The 20,282-nt window shown below is 48.7% G+C and overlaps 1 non-coding gene across 1 annotated transcript; it reads left to right on the top strand.

Annotated features, from left to right (window-relative positions):
* Positions 1-16,657: 16,657 nt before the first annotated feature.
* On the top strand, positions 16,658-16,729 carry trnac-gca (transfer RNA cysteine (anticodon GCA)). The gene has a single exon. It is a non-coding gene; the product is annotated as a tRNA-Cys (tRNA).
* The last annotated feature ends 3,553 nt before the right edge of the window (positions 16,730-20,282 follow it).

The following is a 20,282-nucleotide window of genomic DNA, read 5'->3' as shown; positions in this document are numbered from 1 at the left end:
GTGACCTGCCTGAAAAACAGCTACAATGAGCTTGGAGGTACAATTATTATTATTAGACTCGCGTTACTGGATCATTGCTGTTCTAGCATCTTTTTAGTTGTGTCCAATGCTTCCATTGCCCCTTTCCCCTGATTTCGACGCAGGCGCAGGTATCCCCACTAATGTGGACTCGATGTGGCCCCAACCACCGGGGCGCAAGACCAGGCCTTTCAGGTAGCAATTTAACCATTACTTGGGATCCTGCTTTTGGCACCGTGGCCTGTTCAGGGCACTGCCTTTCTTTATCTTTAACGTCCTGCTGTTCTCTCGCCTGCTGTCTCATTTCTTTTAGCTGCTCACTCAGTTCTAAGACATATCTGCTGATTTTGTCTTTTAAGGGGTCCCAAATCTTCCCCTCCGGTAATTATGCCTTGGGGCAATTGCATGGCCCGCCCGGTCATCAGTTCGTAAGGGGTTAATCCCGTAATGCGAGTTGGGGATGCCCTGAGTTTCATAAGCACAGTGGGTCGGACCTCTGTCCACCTGCTGTGTTTTCCATGTAAAGCCTTTGCGAGTGTGGACTTCAGGGTCCGATTCATCCTCTCTACCATACCTGAACTCTGTGGATGGTAGAGGATGTGGAACTTCTGCTTTATTCCCATCCACTCGCATGTCTTTGTCATAACTGTTCCCGTGAAGTGGGTGCTCTGATCGGAGTCGATCTGCAAAGGGACCCCCCAGCTGGGAATTACTTCACTCACTAGGATTTTTGCCACAGTGGAAGCAGTGCGATCCCGGGTGGGGAAGCAGTGCGATCCCAGGTGGGGAAGCAGTGCGATCCGGGGTGGGGAATGCTTCCACCCAGCGGGTGAATTGGTCAGTTATGACTAAACAATATCTCTTTCCCCCATGAAGCAGGAAGTGGTCCCATGAAATCTATCTGGAGATTTTCCCACGGCCCCCGGGGTCTTGGCTGGTGATCCATTCGGGTCTTTATGGGTGGCCCGGGGTTGTGCTGTGCGCATGTGAGACATCGCTGACAGTATTAAGCTATGTCTCTTCCCATCCCCGGCCACCACCAATCCCTACTCAAGAGATGGTTGATGGCGTTTCTGCCGGTGTGATCACGGCCATGGTTTAACTGCAGCAGGGTGTGCCTGATGCAGTCTGCGGCTATTACCTTTCTTTCCTTCCTCCAGACACCCTGGGCATCTGGTTTCCCGCTCCTTTCTTCCCAGACCTGCTTCTCTGCCTCGGGGGTGTCCCGGTGTAACTGGACTATGTCCACACTATCTGTGGTGATACTAGCTGTTTGGAGAGTGTGACTTAAAACCTGCTGCGCTGCCTTATCAGCTGCAGCGTTCCCTGCTTGTTCTGGAGTTTCTATTTTCTTATGCGCTTTGATTTTAATTACTGCTGCTTCTTTGGGCAGCTTTGAGGCGCGGGATAGAGCTTCAATCCTTTCCTGATGCCTCCCGATGTGACAAACCCCCTGCGATCCCAGGCGGTCATATAGTGGTGTATGACTCCGAACGCGTATTGGCTGCCGGTTTATACATTCATGGTTTTGCCCTCTGCCAGGGTCAGAGCCTGTGTTAAAGCCTCTAATTCTGCGACTTGAGCTTGACAGGGTGCTGTCTAATCGTCCTGAGGCTACCACTTCTAACTTGTCGTTAACTACTGCCCACCCTGTTTTGGGGGCACCGTCAATGTATTTCCTGGACCCATCTACATAGAATGTTAAATCTGCCTGTCCTAAGTACAGGACAGTGTCTCTTCCTATCTGGGCCTTTTTGGGGTTCACCTTCAACCCGCCCCTTTCTAAGGCTCGCAGCGCCTCAATCAGGGCTGCAGCATGTCCTCGCCTGTCCTCTGAGGCAATTAGGATGTCGTCCACATACTGAAGGACAGTGCAGCGGTAGGGGGTGAGATCTACTCCCTCAAATATCCTATTCATAACCTGGTGGAAGATGGCGGGGCAGTTATGGAACCCCTGGGGAGTCTCGTCCAGGTATAGTGCTTTTCGCCCACAGTGAATGCAAATTTGTCCTGAGACTCCGTGTCTAACGGCACCGACCAGAAGCCGTTTGCGATGTCTAACACCGTGAAAATACTATACTCAGGGCCCAATCCATTCAGGATTGTGGAGGGGCTTGCCACTATGGGATGTACTTCTGGGGTGACTTTGTTTAGCTGTGTATAATCGATTGTTAAACGGAAGTAGCTTTGCTACTGGCCATACTGGGGAGTTCGTGGTGCTAGTAGCGGAGCGTATTACCCCCCCTCCCTTCTAGGTCCTGTACAATAGCCCGCACGGCTTGGTATGCCTCCGGCTTTATGGGATACTGTCTGTGGGGTTTGTGGTCTGGGCCGGGGACGTGGACCGGATCCATAGGGACCTTTCCTGTGTCCTGCTTATCCTTGGCCCGTACTCCTGTCAGTACTTTACAAATTATTCCAAAAGGTTGGGGCTCTGCGTCCCAGTCTTAACACTCGGTTAAATGTTTTAACACTCCCGAGCGTTGCGATCTTTTGGCAGGGTTGGTGGAGCTTACATTTGTTCCCATTACTGTGGGGCCAATGAATCTTATGATTCCTTGGGTCTATGAGAATGCTTAATTCCTCTAAAATATCCATTCCTAGCACAGTTCCCTCATTATTCTGGCATACAAAGAACTGGACCGGCACCAGTCGCCCTGCTACCTCTAAGACTACCGTCCTGCTCTTGTCAGCCTTAATACTAGTTCCCCCCACCCCTACTATGTGGGTGTAATCCTTGGTCATGGGAAGGGGTAGGTCAGTCAGGATACAGAGGCTCCTGTGTCTACTAACATTTCGCAAGGCAGGCTCCCCAGGAGGGCAGGCATGTAGACACGGTTGTCTCCCTCCGTGTCAATGGGAGCCGCCTGTGCTCATGCCTTCCCCTGGTCCCTCAGCCAGTTCAGGAAGGCTTTCTGCATGTCTATGTGGGTTTCGGGCTTGGGCTTTAGCCTGCACTGCTCAGCTGAGCGACCTGTTCTGCCACAGGTCCCACAAGTTTGTCCAGGTTCTGATCGACAGTGCCTCGCTATGTGCCCGGGTCTTCCGCAGCGGAAGCACTTAGCTGTTAGTTTAAAGTTAGGGGCATCTATTTTTGCAGAGGCTGTCCGGGACCTGAGTGCGGTTCGGTTGCTCCCTGTCCGGCCCTCGCGTCTACCCGGCTTGCCCACTGCACTGCGGTATCGTAGGTGTCCGCAGCGACAATACCTAATTTTAAAACTTCCTGATGTGTCGGGGAAAGCCCGTCTAGAAACATTTGGATGTACGGGGCATCGTTAGGGTCGGGGTTTTCCTGCCTGGACGACTCACAATAAGGCTCATACAGGCGAGCAGCATAGTTGCTGCTGGATTCTCCCTTTTCCTGCCTACAGGATTGGATTTTTCCCCAGTTGGTGGGAGGGTTTCCCAGAGCTGTACAGACTGCATGTTTAAAGGCATTGTATGCTTCCCTTTGGATCGCCCTGGAGGCATTGTTAGGGACTCCGTTCGCCCATGCCCCATCCTGGATGGTGGAGGTGGCAGGGTTCTCCGGGTCAGCGCCGGTTAGAGTCTTCCATTTATCTGAGGGACACTTCGCTCTGACTATCTGGTGGATATCACGGGGGTGGAGATCGTGGACATCCCACATCTCCCCAAGAGTCCTCCAGAACTCTGTATTTTTACTTCGGGTGCGCAGAGTACCTGACTCCTTTCGGATAGTCTGCTTTTCTAAGGGAGTGAATGCTTTATAGTGATCCTGGCCATTAGCTGTCCTCTGTACCGGGGCACATTTCTGTACGCTGCCGGGTTCGTACTCGGGTGGTGCACTGGGAAGTGTGGGGTACACCGAAGACATGGTGGTCTCCGAGGCGCTAATTTTACAGGGCTCGGCTCGTAACTCAGTGATCCGAGCCTCTAAACATGCAAGACTCTTGTTCTTTTCCTCTATCTTTTCCTGGTAAACCTGGTTCATACGCACCGCTATCACTAACTGTTTAACTAAAATTACTGCAGCTTTTTAGAAGCGTCCCGCTGGTGGCTATTCCACCATTCCCTTTGTAGGGGGAAGGACGGGCAGGAGTCCCATCCCTCCGTGCACATTTCCCTGATTAGTTTCTGCTGTTGCATCCCAAGTGCTCGGCGAAGAGATCCTTCTGTCCCCCATTCTAGGGAGAGGCTGCCCTCTTGCTCCCTTCCTCCCCCTGCGTATGTGCAACCTACTTCGGATCTCTGTCCTGGGGTAATCTTTCCTTGGGCTTTCCTTCATGGGGCATTCTGTCTCTCTTTCTCTCTCTCTCTTGTCTTTCTGTACCTTTCGCATTCCCCCAAGCCCGTATCCCGCTTCTATTGTGAGTGCTTCTGGAATCTGTCAACCCTTTCTGTTCCCTAAGTTCCTGGCTGGCAGAGGTATGCCTAACCTACCCGCTCATCCAATAAGGCCTTTTCCTTTATCCCCCTTATTGGCGCACTGGGTGGTTAACAGGGACATGAAGGCCTGCCATGACAATGGTCCACCTCTTGTGGACGCTTACAAGTCCCTCTCACAATAGGTATCCGACAGCAGTGTACCTAACCTTGTTACAAATTTAAAGTTCTCAATCAGTGAAATTTGTGCAGTAGCCAATCAGTGTAAGTGCGCTTTTTGTACCCACTCAGTCTACAAGCTGGTATCCAGGTTGGAGGAAGTCCCCTCGTGGTCCTGACGGCGCTTGGATGCTTCTGGAATCTGGCGGTCTGAAATTGACTTCTTCCCCAACTTGATCCTTGTCTCCGTGGGTCCAGCGAGTGTCGCTTCCTCCCGGGTTTCGGCACCAAACTGTAAGGGGAAGTTTCTCGCTTCCTACCAGCATAAACGACAAGCAGACATGAGTACAGTACAAAAAGGCAACACAAACTTTATTCTCTGTTTAAAATAACAAAATCCACAGGCCTGGGGAGAGACAGCTGCTCGTCAACTGCTCTGCCTGGCCATTGTGCGCTTTACAATTTATAGGGTTTTGAACTTTGCGCCAAATATATCGTAATAGACTCATCATTTACTCCCAGTTACATGATCAGTGCCTGCTAATAACACAAAGCAGTGGCACAATAGCAAGATGTTAAAAAGCCATTGTAGATAGGTGGAATTGATCTGTGGCTGATGATGATGTGAACCCATTTCCCTGGGCTGATCTCTTTCTGGAGGGTTCCCTTTGTGTTTTGAGCTTCTTGCATAATCTAATCAGTTGCGCTATTGTCTATGTTTTCCCTGCTTGGAGTCTAAAGTGATTAGGCTGTCTGAAGTGATGAAGGGGTGCCCATGAGTCATCGCATTGCTGTGAGCTGCTGACAATATTTTAAAATAAATTTGATATGCACGTGTAAAAATGTCCATGATATTAAGCATAAAAGTAATCTTCAGCATAAAGGTCGCCCCTTACAGGCCCTTTGACGTCAGGTGCTGAAATTCTAAATTTCGGGCCTTTAAATTTAGGCATTTTTATTTTCCCTCCTTTTCCCTTGAGATCTATATCAGATGTCTCCACATCAACTTCACATTCTGGGACACTGATTTCAATTTTCGGCCTTTGAAGATCTACGTCAGATTTTTCAAGTGAAATCTCCACATAGAACATAGAAAAGCTACAGCACAAACAGGCCCTTCGGTCCACAAGTTGCGCCGAACATGTCCCCACCTACTAGGCTTACCTATAACCCTCTATCTTACTAACTTCCATGAACTTAAAAACACAGAAAAACTACAGCACAAAACAGGCCCTTTGGCTCCACAAGTTGTGCCGAACACATCCCTACCTTTTAGGCCTACCTATAACCCTCATCCAGGAGTCTCTTAAAAGACTCGATTGAGTTTGCCTCCACCACCACTGACGGCAGCCGATTCCACTCGCCCGCCACCTCTGTGTGAAAAACTTCCCCCTAACATTTCCCCTGTACCTACCCCCCAGCACCTTAAACCTGTGTCCTCTCGTAGCAGCCATTTCCACCCTGGGAAAAAGCCTCTGAGAGTCCACCCGATCTATGCCTCTCAACATCTTATACACCTCTATTAGGTCTCCTCTCATCTTACATCTCTCCAAGGAGAAACGTCTGAGCTCCCTCAGCCTATCCTCATAAGGCATGCCACTCAATCCAGGCAACATCCTTGTAAATCTCCTCTGCACCCTTTCAATCTTTTCCACATCCTTCCTGTAATGAGGCGACCAGAACTAAGCACAGTACTCCAAGTGGGGTCTGACGAGTGTCTTATATAGCTGCGCCATTATCCCCGGACTCCTAGACTCAATCCCTTAATTGATAAAGGCCAGCACACCATACGCCTTCTTAACCACCTCCTCCACCTGCGAGGCCGATTTTAGAGTCCTATGGACCCAGACCCCAAGGTCCTTCTGATCCTCTACCGTACTAAGAGTCTTTCCCTTTATATTGTACTCCTTCATCCCATTTGACCTGCCAAAATGGACCACTACGCATTTATCTGGGTTGAAGTCCATCTGCCACTTCTCTGCCCAGTCTTGCATCCTATCTATGTCCCTCTGTAACTTCTGACATCCCTCCAGACTATCCACAACCCCACCAACCTTCGTGTCATCGGCAAACGTACAAACCCATCCCTCCACTTCTTCATCCATGTCATCATTGAAAATGACAAACAGCACGGGTCCCAGAACAGATCCCTGGTGACCGACCTCCATTTAGAAAAAGACCCATCTATACCCACTCTCTGCCTCCTTTGGGCAAACACAGTAAGAAGTCTCACAACACCAGGTTAAAGTCCAACAAGTTTATTTGGTAGCAAATACCATAAGCTTTCGGAGCGCTGCTCCTTCGTCAGATGGAGTGGAAATGTGCTCATTTCCACTCCATCTGACGAAGGAGCAGTGCTCCGAAAGCTTATGGCATTTGCTACCAAATAAACCTGTTGGACTTTAACCTGGTGTTGTGAGACTTCTTACTGTGTTCACCCCAGTCCAACGCCGGCATCTCCACATCATGTCCTTTGGGCAAGCCAGTTCTGGATCCAGAGGGCAGCAGCACCTTGGATCCCATGCCCTCTCACTTTTTCTAGAAGTCTTGCATGGGGAACCTTATCAAACGTTTTGCTAAAATCCATATAAACCACATCTACCGCTTTCCCTTCGTCAATGTGTTTAGTCACATTTTCGAAGAACTCCACCAGGCTCGTAAGGCACAATCTGCCTTTGACAACGCCATGCTGAGTATTCTTGAGCATACTAAACCTCTCTAAATGCTCATAAATCTTGTCCCTCAGGATCCTCTCCATCAGCTTCCCAACCACTGAGGTTAGACTCACCGGTCGGTAATTTCCTGGGCTATCCCTATTCCCCTTCTTGAAAATAGAAACCACATCCGCAATCCTCCAATCATCCGGCACCTCTCCCGTCTCCATCGACGACGCAAAGATCATCGCCAGAGGCTCTGCAATCTCTTCCCTTATCCAAAACTGATCCAAAAGTCCCTTAAAAGACCCTATCGAATCCGCCTTCACCACCACTACCGGCAGCCGATTCCACGCTCCCACCACCCTCTGAGTGAAAAACTTACCTCCAACATCTCCTCTGTACCTATTCCCCAGCACCCTAAACCTGTGACCTCTTGTGGCAACCATTACAGCCCTGGGTAAAAGCCTCTGAGAATCCACTCGATCAATACCCCTCAATATCTTATACACCTCTATCAGATCACCTCTCATCCTTCGCCTCTCCAAGGAGGAAAGACCTAGCTCTCTCAACCTATCCTCATAAGGCATGCCACCTAATCCAGGCAACATTCTTGAAAATCTCCTCTGCACCCTTTCTATGGCTTCCACATCCTTTCTGTAATGAGGTGACCAGAACTGGGCACAGTACTCCAGGTGGGGTCTGACCAGGGTCCTATACAGCTGCAGCATTATCTCCCGATTTCTAAGCTCAATTCCTCTATTGATGAAGGCCAGTATTCCATATGCCTTCTTAACCACAGCCTCCACCTTCAACGCTGCTTTGAGCGTCCCATGAACCCGGACCCCAAGATCCTTCTGATCTTCCACACTGCCAAGTGTCTTACCCTTAATATTATATTCTTTCATCCTATTCGATCTGCCAAAATGAACCACCACACACTTATCTGGGTTGAAGTCCATCTGCCACTTCTCCGCCCAGTCTTGCATCTTATCTATATCTCATTGCAACTGCTGACATCCCTCTACACTATCCACAACCCCACCTACCTTTGTGTCATCAGCAAACTTGCCAACCCATCCTTCCACTTCCTCATCCAGGTTATTTATAAAAATCACAAAGAGCAAGGGTCCCAGAACGGATCCCTGGGGCACTCCACTGGTGACCGACCTCCATGCTGAAAAAGACCCATCGATAACCACTCTTTGCCTTCTGTGGGCAAGCCACTTCTGAATCCTTGAATACCATGCCCCTTCACTTTCTCAATGAGCCTTTCATGGGGCGCCTTATCAAACGCCTTGCTGAAATCCATATAAACTACATCTACCGCTCTTCACTCATCTATGTGTCTAGTTACATCTTCAAAAAATTCAATTAGACTCGCAAGGCATGATGTGCCTTGGACAAAGCCGTGCTGGCTATTTCTGACCAAACTATTCCTCTCCAGATGTTCATAAATCCTGCCTCTCAGGATCTTCTCCATCAACTTACCAACCACTGAGGTTAGACTCACCGGTCTATAATTTCCCGGGCTATCTCTTCTCCCTTTCTTGAATAACGGAACCACATCCTCAACCCTCCAATCTTCCGGAACCTCTCCCGTCTCCATTGATGACACAAAGATCATCGCCAGAGGCTCAGCAATCTCTTCCCTCGCCTCCCACAGTAACCTGGGGTACATCCCATCTGGTCCCGGCGATTTATCTAACTTGATGCTTTTCAAAAGCTCGAACACATCCTCTTTCCTAATGTCCACATGCTCAATCTTCTCAGTCCACTGCAAGTCTGCAATGCAACTACCAAGATCCTTTTCCACTGTGAATACTGAAGCAAAGTATTCATTGAGTACCTCTGCCATTTCTACCGGTTCTATATCGACTTTCCCACCGTCACATTTGATAGGTCCTACTCCTTCACATCTTATCCTCTTGCTCTTAACATACTTGTAGAATGCCTTGGGGTTTTCCTTTATCCTGTCTGCCAAGGCCTTCTCATGACCCCTTCTTGCTCTTCTAATTTCCCTCTTAAACTCCTTCCTACTAGTTGTATACTCTTCTAGATTTCTAACATTACCTAGCTCCCTGAACCTTTTGTAGGCTTTTCTTTTCTTCTTGACTAAATTCGTTCCAGCTTTCGTGCACCATGGTTCCTGTGACCTACCATAACTCCTCTGTCTCATTGAAATGTTGCTGTTCAGAGCTCCAGACAAATTTTCCTTGAAAATTTGCCACATTTCTTCTGTACATTTCCCTGAGAAAACCTCCTTCCAATTTATGCCTCTAATTTCCTGCCTAATAGCCTCATAATTGCCCTTACTCCAAATAAACACTTTCCGAGCTTGACAGATCCTATCTCTCTCCAATGCTAATGTAAAGGAGATAGAGTTATGATCACGATCCCCAAAATGCTCTCCCACTGAGCGATCTGACACCTGCCCAGGTTCATTCCCTAATACCAAATCAAGTACAGCCTCTCCTCTTGTAGGCTTATCCACAGACTGTGTCAGGAAGCCCTCCTGAACACACCTAAGAACAAAGAACAATACAGCACAGGAACAGGCCCTTCGGCCCTTCAAGCCCGCGCCGCTCCCTGGTCCAAACTAGACCATTCTTTTGTATCCCTCCATTCCCACTCCGTTCATGTGGCTATCTAGATAAGTCTTAAACGTTCCCAGTGTGTCTGCCTCCACCACCTTGCCTGGCAGCGCATTCCAGGCCCGCACCACCCTCTGTGTAAAATACATCCTTCTGATATCTGTGTTAAACCTCCCCCCCGCCCGTCACCTTGAACCTATGACCCCTTGTGAACGTCACCACCGACCTGGGAAAAAGCTTCCCACCGTTCACCCTATCTATGCCTTTCATAATTTTATACACTTCTATTAGGTCACCCCTCATCCTCCGTCTTTCTAGTGAGAACAACCCCAGTTTACCCAATCTCTCCTCATAACTAAGCCCTTCCATTCCAGGCAACATCCTGGTAAACCTCCTCTGCACTCTCTCTAAAGCCTCCACGTCCTTCTGGTAGTGTGGCGACCAGAACTGGGCGCAGTATTCCAAATGCGGCCGAACCAATGTTCTATACAACTGCAACATCAGACCCCAACTTTTATACTCTATGCCCCGTCCGATAAAGGTAAGCATGCCATATGCCTTCTTCACTACCTTCTCCACCTGTGCCGTCACCTTCAAGGATCAATGGACTTGCACACCCAGGTCCCTCTGCGTATCTACACCCTTTATGGTTCTGCCATTTATCGTATAGCTCCCCCCTACGTTAGTTCTACCAAAATGCATCACTTTGCATTCATCTGGATTGAACTCCATCTGCCATTTCTTTGCCCAAATTTCCAGCCTATCTATATCCTTCTGTAGCCTCTGACAATGTTCCTCACTATCTGCAAGTCCAGCCATTTTCGTGTCGTCCGCAAACTTACTGATCACCCCAGTTACACCTTCTTCCAGATCGTTTATATAAATCACAAACAGCAGAGGTCCCAATACAGAGCCCTGCGGAACACCACTAGTCACGGCATCCAGCCGGAAAAAGACCCTTCCACTACCACCCCCTGTCTTCTGTGACCAAGCCAGTTCTCCACCCATGTAGCCACCTCCCCCTTTATCCCATGAGATCCAACCTTTTGCACCAACCTACCATGAGGGACTTTGTCAAACGCTTTACTAAAGTCCATATAGACGACATCCAAGGCCCTTCCCTCGTCAACCATTCTAGTCACTTCTTCAAAAAACTCACCAGGTTAGTGAGGCAGGACATCCCTCTCACAAAACCATGCTGACTATCGTTAATGAGTTTATTCCTTTCTAAATGCGCATACATCCGATCTCTAAGAATCCTCTCCAACAACTTCCCGACCATGGACATCAAGCTCACCGGCCTATAATTTCCCGGGTTATCCTTCCTACCCTTCTTAAATAACGGGACCACATTTGCTATCCTCCCATCCTCTGGGACCTCACCTATGTCCAGTGACGAGACAAAGATTTGGGTCAGAGGCCCAACGATTTCATCTCTCGTCTCCCTGAGCAGCCTGGGATAGATTCCATCAGGCCCTGGGGATTTGTCAGTCTTTAAATTCCCTAAAAAGCCTAACACTTCCTCCCTTGTAATGGAGATTTTCTCTAACGGGTCAACACATCCCTCTCCTTTGTGAATACCGACGCAAAGTATTCATTTAGGATCTCCCCTACTTCTTTGGGTTGTAAGCATAATTCCCCACTTTTGTCCTTGAGAGGTCCGATTTTTTCCCTGATAACCCGCTTGTTCCTAACGTATGAATAAAATGCCTTGGGATTCTCCTTAATCCTGTCTGCCAAGGACATTTCGTGACCCCTTTTTGCCCTTCTAATTCCTTGTTTGAGTTCTTTCCTACTTTCTTTGTATTCCTCCAGAGCTCCCTCCGTTTTTAGCTGCCTGGACCTAACGTACGCCACTCTTTTCTTTTTGACCAATCCCTCAATTTCCCTGGTTATCCACGGTTCTCGAATCCTACCCTTCCTATCCTTCTTTTTTACAGGCACATGGCTATCCTGCAGCCCTAACAACTGTTCCTTAAAAGACTGCCACATACCAGATGTGGATTTACCCTCAAACAGCCTCTCCCAATCAACAGCTGCTAATTTCTGCCTAATCCCACTAAAGTTAGCCTTCCCTAAATCCAACACCTTACCCTTGGGACACCACTCATCCTTTTCCATCACTATCCTAAAGCTAACAGAATTGTGGTCACTATTTGCCACATGTTTCCCTACCGAAACTTTGATGACCTGACCGGGCTCATTCCCCAGTACTCGGTCCAGTACAGCCCCCTCTCTAGTCGGGCTATCTACATATTGTTCCAAAGAATCTTCCTGTACGCATTTGACAAATGCCTCCCCATTCAGACTCCCAGCCCTACGCGATTTCCAGTCTATACCAGGGAAATTGAAGTCTCCCACTACAACAACCCTATTTTTCCTGCACCTATCCATTATCTCCTGACATATCTGTTCCTCCACTTCCCTTGGGCTGTTGGGGGGCCTGTAGTATACCCCCAACATAGTGACTGCGCCCTTCCTGTTTCTAAGCTCCACCCAGAGTGACTCGTTACACGACCCTCTGAATTGTCCTCCCTCTGCACCGCTGTAATATGCTCTCTAACTAATACTGCTACTCCCCCACCTCTTTTGGCCCCTCCTCTGTCTCGCCTAAAACACTTGTACCCCGGAATATTCAGTTGCCAGTCCTGTCCCTCTTTCAACCAAGTCTCTGTCACCGCAACCACATCCAAATTCCTCGTAAGCATTAAGGCCCTCAGTTCGTCTGTCTTACCTGCGACACTCCTTGCATTGAAGTAGATACACTCCAGACCTCCAGGCCCAGTGAGGTCATCCTCCCCCAGAGTGCTCTTCTTCTTTGCCAGCCTTGTCCTGGCCCCAAGCTCGTCCCCAGCCTCTACACTTGTAGACCTAATATTTTGATCCCCACCCCCCTGCCATATTAGTTTAAACCCACCCGAACTGCACTAGCAAAACTCCCAGCCAGGATATTCGTACCCTTCCAACTTAGTTGTGACCCGTCCTTCTTGTACAGGTGCCCTCCTCTCTTGAAAACTTCCCAGTGATCCAGGAATATGAACCCCTCCCTCCTGGACCAGTCCTTTAGCCAAGCGTTCAATTGTACTATCTCCCTATTCCTAGCCTCACTGGCCCTAGGCATTGGGAGCAGCCCAGAGATTGCCACTCTGGAGGCCCTACTTTTTAGCCTATTTCCCAACTCCCTGAATTGCTCTCGTAGGATCCCCCTGCTCTTCCTAGCTACGTCATTTGCACCAATGTGTACAATGGCATCCGTTTCTTTATCCTCCTCTTTTAATATGCCTCCTATCCGCTAGGAGACATCCATTACCCCAGCACCAGGTAGGCAGACTACCATCCTGGAGTCCTGTTCGCACCCACAGAATCGCCTGTCCGTGCCTCGAACCGACGCATTCCCCACCACTATTGCTCTCCTAATCCCTCTCTTTCCTGTCCGGACCACAGAGCCTGACTCTGTGCCAGTGACCTGGTCACTGTGGCTTACCCCTGGAGAGTCATCCTCCTCCACACTATCCAAAACAATATACCTGTTTTGGAGGGGGACAACCACAGGTGACCCCACCACTAATTAAGAACATAAGAAATAGGAGCAGGAGTAGGCCATCTAGCCCCTCGAGCCTGCCCCGCCATTCAATAACTTCATGGCTGATCTGACGTGGATCAGTACCACTTACCCGCCTGATCCCCATAACCCTTAATTCCCTTACCGATCAGGAATCCATCCATCCGCGCTTTAAACATATTCAGCGAGGTAGCCTCCACCACCTCAGTGGGCAGAGAATTCCAGAGATTCACCACCCTCTGGGAGAAGAAGTTCCTCCTCAACTCTGTCTTAAACCGACCCCCCTTTATTTTGAGGCTGTGTCCTCTAGTTTTAACTTCCTTACTAAGTGGAAAGAATCTCTCCGCCTCCACCCTATCCAGCCCCCGCATTATCTTATAAGTCTCCATAAGATCCCCCCTCATCCTTCTAAACTCCAACGAGTACAAACCCAATCTCCTCAGCCTCTCCTCATAATCCAAACCCCTCATCTCCGGTATCAACCTGGTGAACCTTCTCTGCACTCCCTCCAATGCCAATACATCCTTCCTCATATAAGGGGACCAATACTGCACACAGTATTCCAGCTGCGGCCTCACCAATGCCCTGTACAGGTGCATCAAGACATCCCTGCTTTTATATTCCATCCCCCTCGCAATATAGGCCAACATCCCATTTGCCTTCTTGATCACCTGTTGTACCTGCAGACTGGGCTTTTGCGTCTCATGCACAAGGACCCCCAGGTCCCTTTGCACGGTAGCATGTTTTAATTTGTTTCCATTGAGATAGTAATCCCATTTGTTATTATTTCCTCCAAAGTGTATAACCTCGCACTTCTCAACGTTATACTCCATTTGCCATATCCTCGCCCACTCACTCAGCCTGTCCAAATCTCTCTGCAGATCTTCTCCGTCCTCCACACGATTCACTTTTCCACTTATCTTTGTGTCGTCTGCAAACTTCGTTACCCTACACTCCGTCCCCTCCTCCAGATCATCTATATAAATGGTAAACAGTTGCGGCCCGAGTACCGATCCCTGCGGCACGCCACTAGTTACCTTCCTCCAACCGGAAAAACACCCATTTATTCCGACTCTCTGCTTCCTGTCGGATAGCCAGTCCCCAATCCACTTTAACACACTACCCCCAACTCCGTGTGCCCTAATCTTCTTCAGCAGCCTTTTATGGGGCACCTTATCAAACGCCTTTTGGAAATCCAAAAACACCGCATCCACCGGTTCTCCTCCATCAACCGCCCTAGTCACATCTTCATAAAAATCCAACATGTTCGTCAAGCACGACTTTCCCCTCATGAATCCATGCTGCGTCTGATTGATCGAACCATTTCTATCCAGATGCCCTGCTATCTCCTCTTTAATAATGGATTCCAGCATTTTCCCTACTACAGACGTTAAGCTGACCGGCCTATAGTTACCCGCCTTTTGTCTCCTTCCTTTTTTAAACAGCGGCGTAACATTAGCCGTTTTCCAATCAACCGGCACTACCCCAGAATGCAACGAGTTTTGATAAATAATCACTAACGCATCCACTATTACCTCTGACATTTCTTTCAATACCCTGGGATGCATTCCATCCGGACCCGGGGACTTGTCCACCTTCAGTCCCATTAGTCTACCCAGCACTGCCTCTCTGGTAACATTAATCGTATTAAGTATTTCTCCTGCTGCCAACCCTCTATCGTTAATATTTGGCAAACTATTTGTGTCCTCCACCGTGAAGACCGACACAAAAAACTTATTTAAAGACTCAGCCATATCCTCATTTCCCACTATTAACTCCCCCCTCTCGTCCTCCAAGGGTCCAACATTCACTCTAGCCACTCTATTCCTTTTTATATATTTATAAAAACTTTTACTATCATTTTTTATATTAATTGCTAGCCTAGCTTCATAGTCTATCCTTCCTTTCTTTATCGCTTTCTTAGTCTCTCTTTGTTGTTTCTTAAATTTTTCCCAATCACTTGTTTCTCCACTATTTTTGGCCACTCTGTGTCACTCCCCTCCCCTCTCTCACCTGTCGCCGAGCCCTTCCTATTATGAGAGACAGCCACTGGAGTACTCTCTGGTACGTTACCTTTTGACCTTTACTCCTCCTAACTGTGACCCACGTGTCTTCCCCCTGAGGCCCCGGTGTAACTACTTGCCTATAACTCATGTCTATTTGTCTCTCATTCTCCCTGACTAGACTAAGGTCATCAAGCCGCTGCTCCAGTTCCATGACACGGTCCCTCAGGAGCTGCAGTTCCACGCACCTGGCGCAAATGTGAACCTCCGGACGGCTAGGTGTTTCCGGGAACTCCCACATCCCACACCGAAAGCAACAAACTGGCCTATCACGCATAGCTACCCTTTTCCTTTACAGGAATGGAAAAGAAAAAAACGTACCCCGCGTCGCCCTTTCCCCCGAAGCCCTGTGAGCCAAAGCTCACTCTGCTGCCCGCTACCGACGCTGCCCGCTCAAAAGTGCGGCCTGCTTTTAAACCCTCCAAAAACCTTCCCAGGCTTCTCCTGGGCCTACTTCCTGTTTTGGATTAAAAAACCCTCCGATTTTTAACACAAATTTAACTGAAAAATAAATAAATAAATCAAATGCAGAAACACACTCCCTTACCCTCAGCCTAACAAACTCCTCCCCATCTAAACCCCTTACCCTAGGGATATTCCAATCGATATTTGGGAAATTAAAATCTCCCATCACGACCACTCTGTTATTATCACATCTCTCCAGGATCTGCTTCCCAATCTGCTCCTCCACATCCCTGCTACTATTGGGCGGCCTATAGAAAACACCCAGTAAAGTTATTGACCCCTTCCTGTTGCGAACCTCCACCCACAGAGATTCCGTAGACAATCCCTCTGTGGCGTCCATCTTTTCTACAGCTGTGACACTATCCCTGATCAACAGTGCCACTCCCCCACCGCTTTTGCCTCGTTCCCTGTCCCTCCTGAAACATCTGAAACCCGGCACTTGAAGTATCCAGTCCTGTCCCGGAGATAACCAAGTCTCTGTAATGGCCACCACATCACACTTCCAAGTAGTGATCCACGCTCTAAGCTCATCCATTTTGTTCACGACACTCCTTGCGTTAAAATACACACATCTCAACCCTTCAGTCTGAGCGCTCCCCTTCTCCGTCACCTGCGTATCCTCCCTCTCACACTGTGCACAAGCCCCTTTTATTTTTAAGCTAACCTCCTCTCTCCCAGTCACCTCATTTTGATTCCCACCCCCCAACAATTCTAGTTTAAACACTCCCCAGTAGCCTTAGCAAACCTTCCCGCCAGGATATTGGTCCCCTTGGGATTGAAGTGAAACCCGTCCTTTCTGGGCTTGTGGCGCAACGGTAGCGCGTCTGACTGCAGATCAGAAGGTTGTGTGTTCAAATCACGTCAGGCTTATGCAGCCTTCCTACAGCAGGTCTTTGAATTTTTATCTGGGTAAAGTTGATTGTTGGCAAATGTTCCGAAAGGATAAATATCAAACTGTGATAAAATGACATTTTGGGCGGCACGGTAGCACAGTGGTTAGCACTGCTGCTTTACAGCTCCAGGGTCCCGGGTTCGATTCCTGGCTCGGGTCACTGTCTGTGTGGAGTTTGCACATTCTCCTCGTGTCTGCGTGGGTTTCCTCCGGCTGCTCCGGTTTTCTCCCACAGTCCAAAGATGTGCGGGTTAGGTTGATTGGCCAGGTAAAAAAAAAAATTGCCCCTTAGAGTCCTGGGATGCGTAGGTTAGAGGGATTAGCGGGTAAAAATATGTGGGGGTAGGGCCTGGGTGGGATTGTGGTCGGTGCAGACTCGATGGGCCGAATGGCCTCCTTCTGCACTGTAGGGTTTCTATCATAGAAGGAGTGCAGAAGGAGGCCATTCGGCCCATCGAGTCTGCACCGACCACAATCCCACCCAGGCCCTACTCCCACATATTTACCCGCTAATCCCTCTAACCTACACATCTCCATGATTCTATGATTCTGTACAGGTCGCGCCTGCCCCAAAAGAGGTCCCAACGATCCAGGAAACTGAATCCCTGCCCTCTGCTCCAATCCCTCAGCCAAGCATTGATAGAAACATAGAAAAACAGGCCCTTCGGCCCCACAAGTTGTGCCGAACATATCCCAACCTTTTACGCCTACCTATAACCCTCCATCATATGAAGTCCCATGTACTCATCCAGGAGTCTCTGTAATAGGAAGGAGGCAAAAGAGTTTGCCTCCACCACCACTGACGGCAGCCGCTTCCACTCGCCCACCACCCTCTGAGTGAAAAACTTCCCCCAAACATTTCCCCTGTCCCTACCCCCCCCAGCACCTTAAACCTGTGTCCTCTCGTGGCAGCCATTTCCACCCTGGGAAAAAGCCTCTGAGAGTCCACCCGATCTATGCCTCTCAACATCTTATATACCTCTATTAGTTCTCCTCTCATCCGATGTCTCTCCAAGGAGAAAAGACCGAGCTCCCTCAGCCTATCCTCATAAGGCATGCCACTCAATCCAGGCAGCATCCTTGTAAATCTCCTCTGCACCCTTTCAATCTTTTCCACATCCTTCCAGTAATGAGGCGACCAGAACTGAGCACAGTACTCCAAGTGGGGTCTGACGAGGGTCTTATATAGCTGCATCATTATCCCCGGACTCCTAAACTCAATCCCTCGATTGATAAAGGCCAGCGCACCATACACCTTCTTAACCACCTCCTCCACCTGCAGGACCGATTTGAGAGTCCTATGGACCCGGACCCCAAGGTCCTTCTGATCCTCTACAGTACTAAGAGTCTTTCCCTTTATATTGTACTCCTTCATCCCATTTGACCTGCCAAAATGGACCACTACACATTTATCTGGGTTGAAGTCCATCTGCCACTTCTCCGCCCAGTCTTGCATCCTATCTATGTCCCTCTGTAACTTCTGACATCCCTCCAGACTATCCACAACCCCACCAACCTTCGTGTCATCGGCAAACTTACAAACCCATCCCTCCACTTCCTCACCCAGGTCATTTATGAAAATGACAAACAGCAAGGGTCCCAGAACAGATCCCTGGGGCACACCACTGGTGACCGACCTCCCTTTAGAAAAAGACCCATCTATACCCACTCTCTGCCTCCTTTGGGCAAGCACGTTTTGGATCCACAGGGCAGCAGCCCCTTGGATCCCATGCCCTCTCACTTTTTCTAGAAGCCTTGCATGGGGGACCTTATCGAACGCCTTGCTAAAATCCATATAAACCACATCGACCGCTTTCCCTTCGTCAATGTGTTTAGTCACATTTTCTAAGAACTCCAGCAGGCTCTTAAGGCACGATCTGCCTTTGACAAAGCCATGCTGAGTATTCTTGAGCATACTAAACCTCTCTAAATGCTCTTGTCCCTCAGGATCTTCTCCATCAGCTTCCCAACCACTGAGGTTAGACTCACCGGTCGGTAATTTCCTGGGCTATCCCTATTCCCCTTCTTGAAAATAGGAACCACATCCCCAATCCTCCAGCACCTCGACCGTCTCCATCGATGACACAAAGAGCATCGCCAGAGGCTCTGCAATCTCTTCCCTCGCCTCCCACAGTAACCTGGGGTACATCCCATCTGGACCCGGTAACTTATATATCTTGATGCCATTCAAAGATTCCAGCACAACCTCTTTGTTAAAGTCCACATACTCGATCTTTTCAGTCCACCGCACGCCCGCAGTACATCCACCCAGGTCCTTCTCCTCTGTGAAAACCGAGGCAAAATACTCATTAAGCACCTCTGCCATTTCTACTGATTCCGTACAGACTTTCCCGCCTTCACCTTTTATAGGCCCTATTCCTTCACGTCTCATCCTTTTACTCTTCACATATTTATAGAACGCCTCAGGGTTTTCCTTAATCCCACCTGCCAAGGCCTTCTCGTGACCCCTTCTGGCTCTCCTAATTTCCTTCTTTAGTCCCTTCCTACAAGCCGTATACTCATCTAGATCCCTATCTTCGCCAAGCTCTCTGAACCTTTTGTACGCTTTCCTTTTCTTCTCGACTAGGTCCCGCACAGCTTTCGTGCACCACGGTTCCTTTAACCTATCAACTCCTCCCTGTCTGCTCGGAACGTTGTCCTGTAGAACTCTAGACAGACATTCCTTGAAAAACTGCCACCTCTCTTCAGTACATTTCCCCGAGAATCCCTCCTTCCAATTTACTCCTCTAATTTGCTGCCTTATGTCTTCTTATTTCCCCTTACTCCATATAAACGCTTTCCTAGCTTGCCTGATCCTCTCTTTTTCCAATGCAAGCATAAAGGAGATAGAGTTATGATCGCTATCCCCAAGATGCTCTCCCACTGAGAGATCTGACACCTGTCCAGGTTTATTGGTCAGTATCAGATCAAGTACAGCCTCTCCTCTTGTAGGCTTGTCCACATGCTGTGTTAGGAAACCCTCCTGAACACACCTAACAAACTCCTCCCCATCCAATCCCCTTACCCCAGGGATATTCCAATCTATGTTTGGGAAATTAACGTCTCCCATCGCTCCACCTTATTCTGTTCCTTCCCTCACTGTCTCATCTGGCTTCTTCACACTCACATCAATCTCTGGACCTTGGAATTTAGGAAATGAGACACCAAAAGATGGCATTTTCATCGATGGCATTTTGAAACTCCCACCATCACCTTTCACCTTCAGATCTGCTGCTGGAACATCGACATCTACTGTTGATGCACGGGTGTCAGTAGTTGGAGCTTTAATGTCCACTGACAGTTTGGAAGTTGAAATGTCAACTTCAGGTTTAGGAATTGATGAATCAACATCAAATTCCCCTTTCGGGATACCAATATCAAAAGATGGTTTCTCACCTTGGGCATTTTCAGACTGACATCTAGTCCTTTCAGGCCAATGGCTCCAACACTGATATCACCTTCTAACTTGTCTGGTTTTACATCAATACCAGGCACTTTCACATTTATTGCTTGCTTTTTCCCATCCATATC

Source organism: Mustelus asterias, chromosome 31 (assembly GCF_964213995.1).
Source record: "Mustelus asterias chromosome 31, sMusAst1.hap1.1, whole genome shotgun sequence".
Classification (NCBI taxonomy): domain Eukaryota; kingdom Metazoa; phylum Chordata; class Chondrichthyes; order Carcharhiniformes; family Triakidae; genus Mustelus; species Mustelus asterias.
The sequence above is the reverse complement of the archived record's forward strand: the minus strand, read 5'-3'. Positions and strand labels throughout refer to the sequence as shown.